Consider the following 14657-nt stretch of genomic DNA (forward strand, 5'->3'; position numbering starts at 1 on the left):
AAATTTTTTAAAATGAAAATTTTTATGGTTATGTTTTTACCTAATTACCTATTTAGAATTTCTAGAATATTATTTATCACAAATAGTCTACTTAATAATATGGAAAACTTACAGATTGCAAATTTATAAATATTAATTCATGCTGGAAAATTAAATTCTTCATTTTTTTTACATCAAGATCTAGAACTAGATTGTTTATAGTTTTTTTTTTTTTTTAATTGGGGGATAAACATTGTCATTGGCCCATTGAGTTATACCAGTGTAGGGAAATTTTGGTGACTTCAACATATAGACACAAGATTATTAGAACTTTGAAAATTAGGAAGCATAGGATTTCTATAATTTTTTGAGTCAAATTTTAAGCAGGTATGTATGTGTTATTGTATAAATACATAAAGTAGCTAATTAAAAAATTTTTTAGTTGTAGTTGGACACAATATCTTTATTTATTTTTATGTGGTGCTAAGGATCGAACCCAGTGCCTCACACATGTGAGGTGGGCACTCTACCAATTAGCTACAGCCCCAGCCCAAGTAGCTAATTTTATTGAGAGAGATAAACAATGTTGAAACTTTAAATAACTTTCTGTGACTATGTTCACAGAGGAATAAATGTGCAGTTTAGAAATTATTAATTTGAATGATCTGACTTTTCTACATTTCTTTTCTCTCCACTTAATGTTATTTAGTTCTCTTTTAAGTCCAACTTCAAAATAGAATACATTAATCCATAAGATAAAATTAATTTTAATAAGATATAAATACTTTTAATAATTCTATAAATTTATTTTTATTTTATAGTCATCTTTTTAGCCAGTTAGAAATTTTTATTTTATTTATTATTAGAGCTTTATGGTTATACATAGTAGCTGGTTCATCTCAAAAAACTCATACATGCATGGAAATTGATTTCAATTCAAGATCCCCCCATTTTCTCTCTTCCTCCTCCTTCCTCTACTAGATTTCCTTTCACTTGTCTATTAATTTGTATTTGATTGGTTCTTTATGTAATCTTATCCTTCCCTCCTCTTTTCTGTAGAATTTTTTAATAATGATTGAAAGAGGACAGTTATAGATTTATTTGGTTTTGACCAGGAAAACGCATGTTTGTGCCGGGCTTGGTGGCACACACCTGTAATCCCAGCGGCTCAGGAGGCTGAAACAGGAGAATGGAGAGTTCTTCAAAGCCAGCTACAGCAAAAGCAAGGCACTAAGCAACTCAGTGAGACCCTGTCTGTAATACAGTACAAAATTGGGCTAGGGATGTGGCTCAGTGGTTGAGCGTCCCTGAGTTCAATCCCTGTTACCCCACCCCAGACATCCAAACAAAACAAAAACAAACCTATTTGTGGATACATAGGGTTTTTTATTATTATTATTATTTTAGTTGTAGATGAACACAATATTTTTGTTTATTTTTATGTGGTGCTGGGGATCAAACCCAGGGTCTCATGCATGCAAGGCAAGTGCTCTACCACTTAGCTACAACCCCAGCCCAATACATAATTTCTAAAATGGTTTAAAATTTTTTTTTTTTGTAGTTTTAGATGGACAGCATGCCTTTATTTTGTTTATTTTTATGTGGTGCTAAGGGTTGAACCCAGTGCCTCACACATGCTAACCAAATGCTCTGTCACTGAGCTAGAGCTTCAGCCCCTAAAATGGCTATTTTTAATGTAATAGTTCTTCTCAACAATTAAAAATTACTAGTGCATTTCATTTTCAAATAGTATATAGATTTGTGCGTAATATTTGAAAATTGATAGCACATAATGTCTTTTAACTGGATTCTGTGAAATTTAGATCTATCTGAACTTACGGGATTTGAATTTATTTCTGTTAGTCGGAGAACATGATAGTAAATAAAAACACAACCCCCATGTATAAACACCAGCTTGAAGCTTGGTTAAGTACCAATGAAGTCTGCATTATTTTGTTCATTACTGAGGAGTGGTAGTTAACACTGGCTGCCGGCAGAGGGCACTTTGAGGTTTTTATATTTTAGAATTCCACGAAGTTGGTTTTCTAGGTGTATAGACTATTTGTCGTCAAACTATTTCCAAAGAGTAAAGACATTTTTTAACATTTCTTGATCCCCAGTGTCTTCCAGTCTCAATTTACTAACTCCTGGACTTTTCATGATGGTCCTGTTTAGTCCTGCTATCATTATAACTGATATATATGAGATCCTGTCTTCCTTCTTTTTATTTATTTTTATTTTTTTTGTGGTACTGGGGGTTGAACTCAAAGATATTTTACCACTGAACTACATCCCTAGCCCTTTTTACTTGGGACAGGGTCTTTCTTTTGTTGTTGTTCTTTTTAGATATGCATGACAGTAGAGTGAATTTTGACTTAGTGTACATACATGGAATATAACTTGTTCTAATTAGGATCCTATTCTTATGATTGTACATGATGTAGAGTTACCCTGGTCATGTATTCATACACCATGATAGGAAAGTTATGTCCAATTAATTCTACTGTCTTTCCTATTCCCATTCCCCACTTCATTCCCCTTTGTCTAATACAATTAACTTCTATTCTTCCCTCTCCACTCTCCCTTGTTGTGGGTTAGCATCTACATATCAGAGAGAACATAATTTCATTCTTCTTTATGGCTAAGTAATATTCCATTGTGTATATATACCACAATTTCTTTATACATTCATCTCTTGATTCCATAGCTTGGCTATTGTGAACTGAGCTGCTATAAACATTGATGTGACTACATTGAGACAGAGTCTTGCTAAGCTTCCAGGCTGGCCTCAAACTTGGGTTCCTCTGGCCTCAATCTCCTAAGTTGCTCCACCATGCATGGTTTAAACATGGTCCTTTTGATTTTATTTATTCATAACATAGTAAATTTAAAGGAAATTATCTTTCAATTCAAGAACTAGAAAATTTCTAATAACTTATTCTAATCCCTCCTCCTTCCCTTGCTCTCTCTTTTTCATTGTCAATCTTCTCTCTCTCTCTCTCTCTCTCTCTCTCTCTCTCTCAACAATTAGCAGAAGAGGCCTTATTTCTACTTTGACTTGCCAATGCTGTAGCCATGGTGGCCAGTGGCCTTGGTGTGCTGGCCCAGACAAGATGTCTCTAGAAGTTGCACAGCTCTTTTTGGGCTGGACTCTTCAGTTGTTCCAGGTTTTCATGGAGCCTGTGTTTTCCACCCTTTACATCCTTCTGTTTGTTCAAGCACCATTCTAGGCTATTGTACTGGTGTCAGATTCTGCATACTGGTGATTATGCTTTCTATCTTGTCCTTGGTGAGTTCTCCTGCCCTCTCAGGTCTGCTTTCCTTAATAACACATAAACATATCTTTGTTCCACATGCTTTATGACAGTGATGGCAAAGACTCCTTCCTTCCCTCTGGCCATTTATGTTAGTGTTGACTACTTGAAAAATGTGTTGGAATATCTCAGGGATCACTAGAGACATGATGGAGGCATCAGTGGTGGTGTGTAGGCCTCATGTGGAAGAGTTCTGCTTTTATTTTTCTTTCCATTCTGTCCATCCCACACCTGCCTTTTACCAGGAGGAAACCATTCAACAAATTTTGTTTCTTCTTCTTCTTCTTTTTTTTTTTTTTTAAAAAAAAGCTTGTATGCACATTCACATAATCACTACATACACACATATACACACACATTTGTATTTATCTATATATAATATATAAATACACATATATGTATTTACATATACATGTTTTATACCTCTTTATACCCATGTATGTATACTTTTTTGTTTTCAAAGTTTCAAAAAAATAGTTTTATAGTCTAAGACTTGCTTTCTTACCCTTCTACATTAGCACTAAGATTAATACATATTGTTGCATGTAGCTATAGTTAATTGTTTTACTGTTATAAATACTCTATTCCTTTGTTTATAAACATTTAGGGCATCTCCAGATTTTGTTATTAAGATCAGTGCTTATCTTCTTCAACAAATGGTGCTGGGAAAACTGGAAATACATATGTAGCAGAATGAAATTTAACCCCTCTCTCTCACCCTGCACAAAACTCAAAGTGGATCAAGGACATAAGCATTAGATCAGAGACCCTATACCTACTAGAAGGAAATGTAGGCCCAAATCTTCCTCATGTTGGCTTAGTAACTGACTTCCTCAACAAGACTCCTAAAGTGCAAGAAGTTAAATTAAGAATCAATAAATGGGATTGTATCAAATGAAAAGCTTCTTCACAGCAAAGGGAACAATTAAGAACATGAAGAGTGAGCCTACAGAATGGGAGAAAATCTTTGCCACCTGCACCTCAGACTCAAAAAACTTAACACCAAAAAATAATAATAATTCTATCAATAAATGGGCAAAGGAACAACAGGCACCTTACAAAAGTAGGAATACAAATTGTCAACAAATACATAAAAAAATGTTCAATATCTCTAGCAATTAGAGGAATGAAAATTAAAACTACATTGATATTTTCATCTCACTTCAGTCAGAATGGCAATTATCAAAAATACACATAACAATAAATGTTGGTGAGGATGTATGGAAAAAGGAACACTCAGACATTGCTGGTGGGACTGCAAATTGGTATAACCACTCTGGAAAGCAGTATGGAAATTCCTAAGAAAATTTAGAATGAAACTATCATTTGACCCATTTATCCCACTCCCTGGTATATACTTAAAAGACTTAAAATCAGTATACTATAGTGATAAAGCCACATCAATATTTATAGCAGCTCAAATCCCAATACCCAAGTTATGGAACCATCCTAGGTGCCCTTCAATGGATGAATAGATAAAGAAAATGTGGGATATATACACAATGGAATATTGCTCAGCCATAAAGAAGAATGTAATTATGGCATTTGCCAGTAAATGGATGGAACCGGAGACTATCATACTAAGTGGAATAAGCCAATCCCAAAACCAAAGGTGGAATGTTCTCTCTGATATTCAGATGCTATCAGACAATAAGGGGTAGGGAAGGGAAGAATAGAAGTTCAATGGATTAGACAAAGGGAAATGAAAAAAAGGGAAGGGGGGATGAGAATAGGAAAGACAAAAGAATGAATCAGACATAACTTTCCTGTGTTCATATGTGAGTACACCGCAAGTGAAATTCCATGTACATCCACATGAATAGGATTTTAATTAGAATAAGTTATACTCCATGTGTGTATAATGTGTCAAAATACAGTCTACTGTCATGTACATCTAAAAAGAACAAATAAAAAATTCAGTGCTTATACGTGTTTCTTAATATTCGAATGCAAGATCTCCACTAGGTTATAAAGTTAGGAGTGGAATTTCTGTATACATTGCCTATACCGATGCTTATCTTCACAAGGTAAGTCCAAATTATTTTACAAACTGTTCCAATTTATTCTCACTCTAGCAATGCATAACAGAACCATGTTGATTAACATCTTTGTCTTGATTTCCCAATTCTCTGCCTTCATTTTTCCAAGTAAGTTACTTGCACTCACATCCTTGCCTCATGTTTTGCTATTATGGGTCACTTTTTGTTCAGAGATTGGTGCCAACCATATTTACTTCCTTATATCATACCAAATGATTGTTAAGAGGTAAAATACTAAGCAGAATTTATAAACTCTAGTTGAAAAGACTACTTCCAATAGTATTGCTGGCTAGGTACCTGCACATATTTTCTTTTTGTAAATAAGAATGCTGCAAGCTGGGCTTGGTGGCTCATGCCTGTAATCCCAGTGGTTCAGGAAGCTGAGGCAGAAAGAGCATGAGTTCAAAGCCAGCCTCAGCAAAAGCAAGGTGCTAAGCAACTCAGTGAGACCCTGTCTCTAAGTAAAATACAAAATAGGCTGGGGATGTGGCTCAGTGGTTGAATGTCCCTGAGTTCAATTCCCAGTACCCACCCTCCAAGAGAAGGATGCTACAAAATTCTTTTCAACAGTCTCCACAAAAATGTTGAAGAGCCTGTGAGGTAGTAAAGGATGGTAAATTTCCTTAAGAAGTTTTATTTATTTAAAATATCTAATGGTCAAATAAAGATTGAAAGACACTCAAGGAAAGAAATTGTTGTCAACAAATAAGAACTCAGGGAACATTAGTCCAATGAATGCAACCTATGAGAGAATAAACTTCAGGCAACCAAAATGACTAGAGAGACATTAAGATATGAACTGGTGAGAGGCTGGGTTTGTGGCTCAGTGGTAGAGCATTTGCCTAGCATGTGAGAGGCACTGGGGATTCTTAGCACTGCATATAAATATATGAATAAAATAAAGGTCCATCAACACCTAAAAAAAACACTGGTGAGCACTGAATATATTGTTAACTCTATATCTAAAACTAATGGATGGATAAGAATGGCCCCATGTTATTTTAGAAATACCAGATTTTAAGTTAACATACTTTGATTTTCAATCTGAACCTGTAACTTCAGTGTGAAATGCTATTTCTTGCAAAATTCATGCCAGTTTTTTAAATGATGTCTTCAACAGTAGGGTGAAAAAAGAGATTATGAATAAATGCACTACTATTATCTGATCTAACAAAGAAGTCACTCATCTCATTGATAAATGAAATTCCAAATGAAATTCCTTTTGATGTAAATGTTGGTTGATATTTTTGTTTATGTTAAACTGTAAATCAAATACCGATTTGTAACATTTGCTGATTTCTATGGTGTAAATATTTCCACCGTGGATGACTTCAGGCTACTAACACAATATCACTTAATGTGGTGTTGAGAAGATACATGCATCGCCACACCACTCTATATTAATATAGTATTTATACAAATTAATATAATAGATGTAAATACCCTTAAAAGTATACTATTAATAATATGTAATAAAATAATTAAGAAATGATGAATCTGAATATTTTTAAAACTTTGCCTTGAATATAATAAGTTTACATAATTTAATTTTAATAATGGATGTGTTCAACAAACAGCTTGTAAAATTCCTGAAAATTTAACAATTGACTCTCCTGAGCTGATATGAGCTGGCTACAGCATATCACTCACTGGTTAAGAGGTAGGGAGTACAGTGTGTCATAGCTCTGATAAGTAAATATTGCACAATTTAGGTATAGGGAGAGTTTATGAATTTTTAGAATGTTTTAAGTAATAATATTAGTGGTAGTGCTAGTATTAATATTTGAAGACTTTTGTGTAGTATGAGATACAACAAGTGAATAATTACGAGATATACTAATTCTATCATCCCCTGAATACTTTAAAACTAAAATTATCACATGGTAGAAAGGAAATACAGACATAATAAAAACAGGTTACATAGAAGCTTGAGTTGTAATTGGAATTATCATTATGGATGCATTAGGTATTTGAATATATTTCTTAGTTTTGCCTACTGGACAGTCCTAAAAACAACAATCATCCCAGTAGCAATAAGCATTCTTTGTGCAAAGGCGTCTAAAACCAAATGGTACTGAAAATTAAGAAATGGCTCTGAGCAAAGATCAACTCCAGGGGACTATAGATAAACCATACGTATGAGTATCAAATTCTTGGTTAACAATGATGAAAATAACTTCTACAGAACTATTCTAAGGAGCTTATAAGGGTTTGGTACCTCAGCAGTACCAGCAAAGAGCCAAGGTAGAAAGGGCTTAACTTCAGAGATTTGTGGGTTTGGCTTTTGTCTAATAAAATAAACTCCACTAAACCTGGAAGAAGACTCACAAAAAAAATTTTTTTAAAATAATAAACACCACCATCTTGTACTGAAAGAGACAGAGACAGTACAAAAGTAAAAAGGTCTTTGGACCTCAACTTCTATGACAGGAAGCAATCTGAGGAAGCTGAAGATAGGACTGTCTTTCATGGAAAAGGAAAGACGGATCTGAAGGCAAAGCTAACTTGCTAGAAATCGGAGATAAGAGTTGAGAGTTATTCCCTGGCAGGAGCGGGATTGACTCTTAATCAAGGAATTTCCAGATTTGCTCTACTGGATTTCAGAATTGCTATGGGCTGGTCGTTTCCACGTGTTTCCCACTTTTCTCTTTTGAACAGATGTGTCCATATCTCTATTGATACAAATGTCCCATGATGGTATGTTAGATATGTGCAGGGCAGATAACTTGTCTCCCTAGATTGAGAACTGTATGGTAAAAAAGAATTATACCTGAGACTTCAAGTTGTGTTAGAGTCTGTAAACAAGTCAGGATGGCGCCTGGCATTTTGCCAGAGGGAGTGGTTTGTGAAGTAACACCAGCGAGCCATTAAGTGTGGAGATTCCTTATTGGTTGACTGCTGTATCGAGTTTATGTTAATTAGATAAGCTGTGTGGAATGTATAAATACCTCTGTTGTCCTACAATAAACGGCTCCCACTCCTGTTGTATCAATGTACACAAGTTGTTCATCACCCCCTGGTTATTTTGCTGCAGCCGGACTGCGGCAAAGTTGTTTCTTTAATGTAATGAAGGACTAACTTTAAATAAAACTAAACTGCTTCAGATTTACAAACTGTTGTAAGAAACAATACAGAGAGATCCTATGTATCCTTTACTCAGTTTTGCCCAATAGTAACGTCATGCAAAACTGTAGTACAGGTGATCTCTGACATATGATGGCTGAACTTATGATTTTTCAGCTTTATTATGGTACGAAAGCAAAACATATTCAGTAGAAACTGTACTTTATTTATTTGCTTATTATTGTGGTGCTGGAGAGCAAACACAGGGCCTCGTACTTGCTAGGAAAGTGCTCTACTACTGAGCTACATTCCAGCCCAAAACTATATTTAAAGTTTGAATTTTTACCTTTTCTTGGGCTGGTGATACGTAGTACAATTCTCTTTTATGATGCTGGGCAGCCGCCACATGCTTTAGCTCCTAATCAGCTATGTGATCATGAGGGCATGTTTTTGGATATTGTGTTTTGTGTTATTCACATCTTATCATGTCTGCAAACCATACATCTTCGTGTGTACATGAGATGGCCAACATTTTAAAGTAGGATCTGTGTTAGATGATTTAGTATGTTAATGTAAGTATTCTGAGTATGTTTATGGCAGGCTAGGCTAAGCTGTGATTTTTGATAGATTGGGTATTATTAAATGCATTTTTAACTTACAATGGGTTCATCCATGTGAGTCAGGAGCATCTGTACAGTATCAAAATCAGGATTCTGACATTTCCATCACCACAAAGATCACTCAGATTGTCCTTTATAGCCTCATCCACTTCTCTTTCAATCTTATCTCCTCCTTTACCTTTGACAACCTTATTCTGTTTTCCATAATTATAATTTTATCATTTCAAGAATATTATATAAGAGGAATCACACGTGTAACTTTTTGAAACTGACCTTTTTCACTCAGTGCAACCCTCCAGATATTCACCAAAATGTTTTATCAATAGTTTTTTTTATTATTATTATGGCAAAGTAGTATTCCATGGTACTGATATAACAAACAGTTTTTAAAAACCATTCTTTCATTAGTTATTGTGAATGAAGTTGCTATGAATTTTCATGTACATATTTTTCTGTGAATATAAGTCTTTGTTTCTCTATGATAACTGCCTATAAGTACAATTGCTGGCTGTATGATAGCTGCATGTTCAGCTTTTAAGGAAACTCCCGAAGTATATTTCAGAGTTTCTGTAGTATTTTACACTTTCATTAGCAAGTTATGAGTGATCCAATTTCTTCACATTTTCCTTGGTGTCATTTCTGTTTTGTTTTTTTTTTTGTACTTTAAAAAATTTTTCTTTTATTTATTTATTTTTTATTCTAATTTGTTTTATATGACAGCAGAATGCACTACAATTCATATCACACATAAAGAGCACAAATTTTCATATCTCTGATTGTATACAAAGTATATTCACGCCATTTGTGTCTTCATTTATGTACTTAGGTAATGATGTCCATCTCATTCCACCATCTTTTCTACCCCCATGCTCCTTCCCTTTCCCTCCTACTCCTTTGCCCTATCTAGAGTTCATCTGATCCTCCCATACTCCCCTTCCCAACCCCACTATGCATCAGGATCCTTATATCAGAGAAAACATTTGGCATTTGGTTTTTGGGGATCGACTAACTTCACTTAGCATTATGTTCTCCAAGTTCATCCATTTACCTGAAAATGCCATGATTTTATTATCTTTTATTGCTGAGTAATATTCAATTGTGTATATATGCCACATTTTCTTTATCCATTCATCTATTTAAGGGCATCTAGGTTGGTTCCACAGTTTAGCTATTGTGAATTGTGCTGCTATACACCTTGATGTAGCTGTGTCCCTGTAGTATGCTGATTTTATGTCCTTTGGGTACAGAACAAGGAGTGGTATAAAAGAACTCAAATTAGCACTATTTTCTAACAATAGATTCTATACTTAGAAGACCTAAAAATTCCATCAGAAAACTTTTTGAACTAGTAAATGAATTCAGCAAAGTAGCAGGATATAAATCATTTCTGTTTTTACATAAGCCATTGAAATAGACATGGAGTGATACCTTGTGGTTTTAATCTTCATTCCTTTACTGATTGATGATACTGAAAAATATTTTTATGGGCTTATTTAAGATTTATAAAATGTCTCTTCATGTGCTTTGCTCATTTTATAATTGTGTTGCTTAATTTTTAAATTTTTAAAATTTTTAATATATACTCTAGATATTTACTAGTTCCTTGTTAAACATGTGGCTTAAATATTTCCTCCTGTTCTCTACCTTATTATTCATACTTCTTATGGAGTTTTTAACAGAGTCCCAGAAACAAATAGGAAGAGAGCATGGGCTGGACAAGAACTAAAAGAAATTATGTTTCTAAACATCTTCAGACTGGCAAGAGATCTAAACCTACAAATGCAAGAAATTAGATAAGCTTCAACGAAGAAACAGTTTAAACCCAAAGAAAGCCATGCCAAGACATTATAATTAATTTTTTTTTGTACTGGTAACTGACCTCAAGGATACTTTACCATTGAACTACATCCCCAGGATTTTTTTTTTTTTTTGAGATAGGGTCTAGCTAAGTTGATGAGGGTCTCACCAAGTTGCTTATGCTGGGCTTGAACTTGTGACCCTCCTGCCTCAGCCTCCTGAGTAACTGAGATTACAAGTGTGTGCCAATGCACCCAGCCTATAATTAAAATTCTGAAAGCCAAAGACAAAAATATGAGAGGCTCTAGAGAAAAATGATGCATTACCTACTGGGGAAAGGGAAAAACAACTGGAAAACCAGTAAATTTCTCACTGAAAACCACAGAGGACAAAAGGAAATAGTACATTTTTCAATTGCTGAAATAAAATGTCAACCTAGAATAACTGTTGCCCAATGAAAATATTTTTCAAGAATAAAGAGGAAATTAAAATGCTTTCAGATGTAGGAGAGCTAAGAAAATTTGTTCCCAGTAGATGTACTGGAAAGAAAATGATCAAAGAAAGACCTTGGAACATTAGGAAGGTCAAAAACACATGGGAGGAAATATGTGGGGGAAATAAAAGGCTTTTCTTCTCCTCTAGAGTGTTCTAAATTATGCTTGATGGTTAAAGCAAAAATTAAAACACTGTCAAAGGTTGTTCTAAATATACATAGAGAAGACACTTAAGACAATTATAAGTTGGGGAGAGTAAAAGGACATAAGGGAGGTAAGATTCCTCTTCATTCAAACTGGTAAAATGACATAATCAAGAGACTAGGTAAGTTATGTAAACATAATGTAGTATTTAAGCAATCAATATAAAGCTTATACAAAGAGGTACACTCAAAACACTAGTTAAGTCAAATGGAAACCTAAAAAAATAGTTCAAGTAACTTGCAGGAAGTCAAGGAAAGTAAAATGGAAAAATGAAAAGCAGAGAGAACAATTAGAAAACAAAAAACAAAATGGCAGAATTAAGCTCTTACATGTCAATAATTATATGAAATATAAATGGTTAAAATATACCAATTAAAAGACAAAGATTGGCATAGTGGATTCAAAACAGGACTTCATCTATTGAGCTTTTTACTTTGGTTATTTTCCAATTTTAGAATTTCCATTTAGTTCTTTGTATCATCAACTTCTTTCTTGAATTCCTTTTCATTTGTTTCAAGTGTCTTTATAATTGCTCTTTGAAGCATTTTTATCTCAGCTGTTTTAATCTTTGAGGTTAATTCTAACTTTTTTGTCATTTCAGTATTTGCATCTATTGATCATCTTTTTTTTCATTCAGTCTGGCTCTCATTAGTTATTGGTATATATGATGAGTGATTTTTCTATTGAAACCTGATCATTTTCATATTATGTTACACACTCCCTTCTAGCAGGGAAATTGAGAGACACTGCCTAATTTCTGGAGGTAGAAGTTTAGGTTCCTTACTTGACTTCTGTTGACAATTGTGGCTGAGGAGGCTCTCCTTTCTGCTGGGCAGGGTGGGAGTTTGAGCTTCTTACATGGTCTGAAGTACACTGATGGGCGTGAACTCATTACAACTGGGCAATGGTGAACCATCTCTCTCTCCACTAGGCCTTCTCTTACTCCATTTCAATGTTACTTCTTGAGGTTGGAGATCTTCAGCCTTTAATAGTATGGGTGAAGGACTAAGACTTTCTCTGTGGTGTTTGACTGGAGTAATGTGGTCTACAGTGGTTGTTTAAAAGTTTCCTGTCTAAAGTCAAATGTTTTCTCTTGTATGTGGAAACTGGAGGGAGGAGGGAGGCACAAGGAGGGAATAGTATAATAATTTTTTAAAAAAGAATGTCATAAAAATAGAAGGGAGACTAATAGAGAAGAGGAAGGAGATTGAGGGGAGGGAGAATGGGAGGGCAGGGAGAAGTGCCTACCAAATATTCTAGTCCATGTATGAACATACTATAAAGAATCCTGCTTATATGTATAATTATAATGTACTAACTAAAATAATCATCATAATAGAAGGGAGATCAGTACATCTGATCAGTATGGTAGAACAAATGAATTAGGGGGAGGGAGAAAGAGAAAACGAGAAGGTACTGGGGAATGAGATTGATCAAATTATGTACGTGTACAGATATGACATAATGAATCCCACTATTATATATGATTTTAATGCACCAATAATAATATTTTTGAAAAAGTTTCTGTCTTATTAGGTAACTTTTTTCCTGGTCCTGAGGCTAGACAGAACAATCTTTTGTTGGAGCATATTTTATCTGCATCCACACTGGCAATTATGGTTTGCCAGTTTCTTCAGCTCTTTGGGATAGGTGAGGCACAAAAGAAAAATCAATTCACCACTGTATTGTTTCTCGTATCTCCAAAGGCTAGCCTGACTTATTTTTTCACCTTTCAGAGTCTTCTTATAATTGTTTTGTTGTCCAGGGGTTTTAGTTGTTGTTAGTGGGAAGAATAGAAAAACTTACACGTATTTGATCTTCATGGAAATGGAAATCCCAAGCGCTGCCTCTTAACTACATGAGAGAAAAGTGATTTTTTTAAAAAAAGATGCAGTGTTTATACCTTTTTATCTTTTTGGTTCGAATATTTTAGTTTCAAAAGAGAGCATATTGATCTTTCCTCAACTCTTTATTATTTGTTTCGAACAAATAAGAGTAAACAAAACTCAGTTAAAAATTGGAATAAACTAGCTTTTTGCATGATCTATGGTACTTCTGATCGGGCTCCCAAAGACTTTTTAGAAAACTTAACACCTAGCAAAAAATCTCCTCTACCACTGAATTATATATTTCTAAGTATTATAAAATATGTTTTCTAAATGAAAAGTTTAACATGGCCTCTATTTAAGTAAATACACATCAAATAACAGGCTGTTCCTTATCCTTGAACTGTCCCTCATCTGATGAGTGACTAGCAAGTTTTTGGGGAAACATCGCAAGAAAGCTTTTCTGGTAAGTTTTTTCAGTTTTATCCTGAATGTTGTAAAGATCAGAGAGGATGTTTGAATCAACACAGAGCCAAAACTAAACCAGTTATTCATGGTTCACATGTGGTCTGGGGAAACATTACTTAAACTGTGTATTAAATGATTCTAACATAACAAGTACCTACTTTTAACTCGACACCTGTATCACCCAGACCCTCAATGTCAGTACTTTAACTTTTCTCTTTGTCTTGTTCAAAAGAGAACAACATCACTATTTAACGGGACTGTGGGCTTGTTGCCCGTATTCATTTGAACATCAATGTCTCCTCCCTGATTTATCTTTGATTTTCAGAATATAAATGATCTTTTTGTAATAATTTTCTTTGATCTCTCTATGCTTCTTATTTTTCTTTTAATCTTTTACAATAAGAACACCTCGGTATATCTAGTTTTCTGACCCTTACCCTGGTCTTAATGAGACTGATTATATCAGTCACCTAATAGACGAATGACAACTACTTATGCCATCCTTTGTGATCAGTACGACCTTCCCTCGGTAGTGTCTGGAAAGGAAGCCAAAGAATAAACTGACCTTGTTTTCTAAGGCAATTTCATGTCTTTGGTTGCTAGTATCATTGTATTTTCCCACCAAATCTATTCTTCCTTCCTTCCTGCCTTTCTCTCTCTCTCCCTCCCTCCCCCACCCTTTTTTCTTCCCATTTCACATGAATTTTAACCAGCTTTTGTTGTCAAGACCTGGTCACCCTCCAGCTTATCCAGTGTAATCTTGGTCTCTTTGTTTCTGGATCCTTGACTTTTTCTAGGCATTTGAAAGTTCTGATTCCTTTAGCTAAACCCATGTGTTTCCTAACCTGAGGCT

This window comes from Marmota monax, unplaced genomic scaffold, assembly GCF_021218885.2.
Source record: "Marmota monax isolate L192 unplaced genomic scaffold, Marmota_monax_Labrador192_F-V1.1 WCK01_AAM20220418_F8-fsc00001, whole genome shotgun sequence".
NCBI classification, from domain to species: domain Eukaryota; kingdom Metazoa; phylum Chordata; class Mammalia; order Rodentia; family Sciuridae; genus Marmota; species Marmota monax.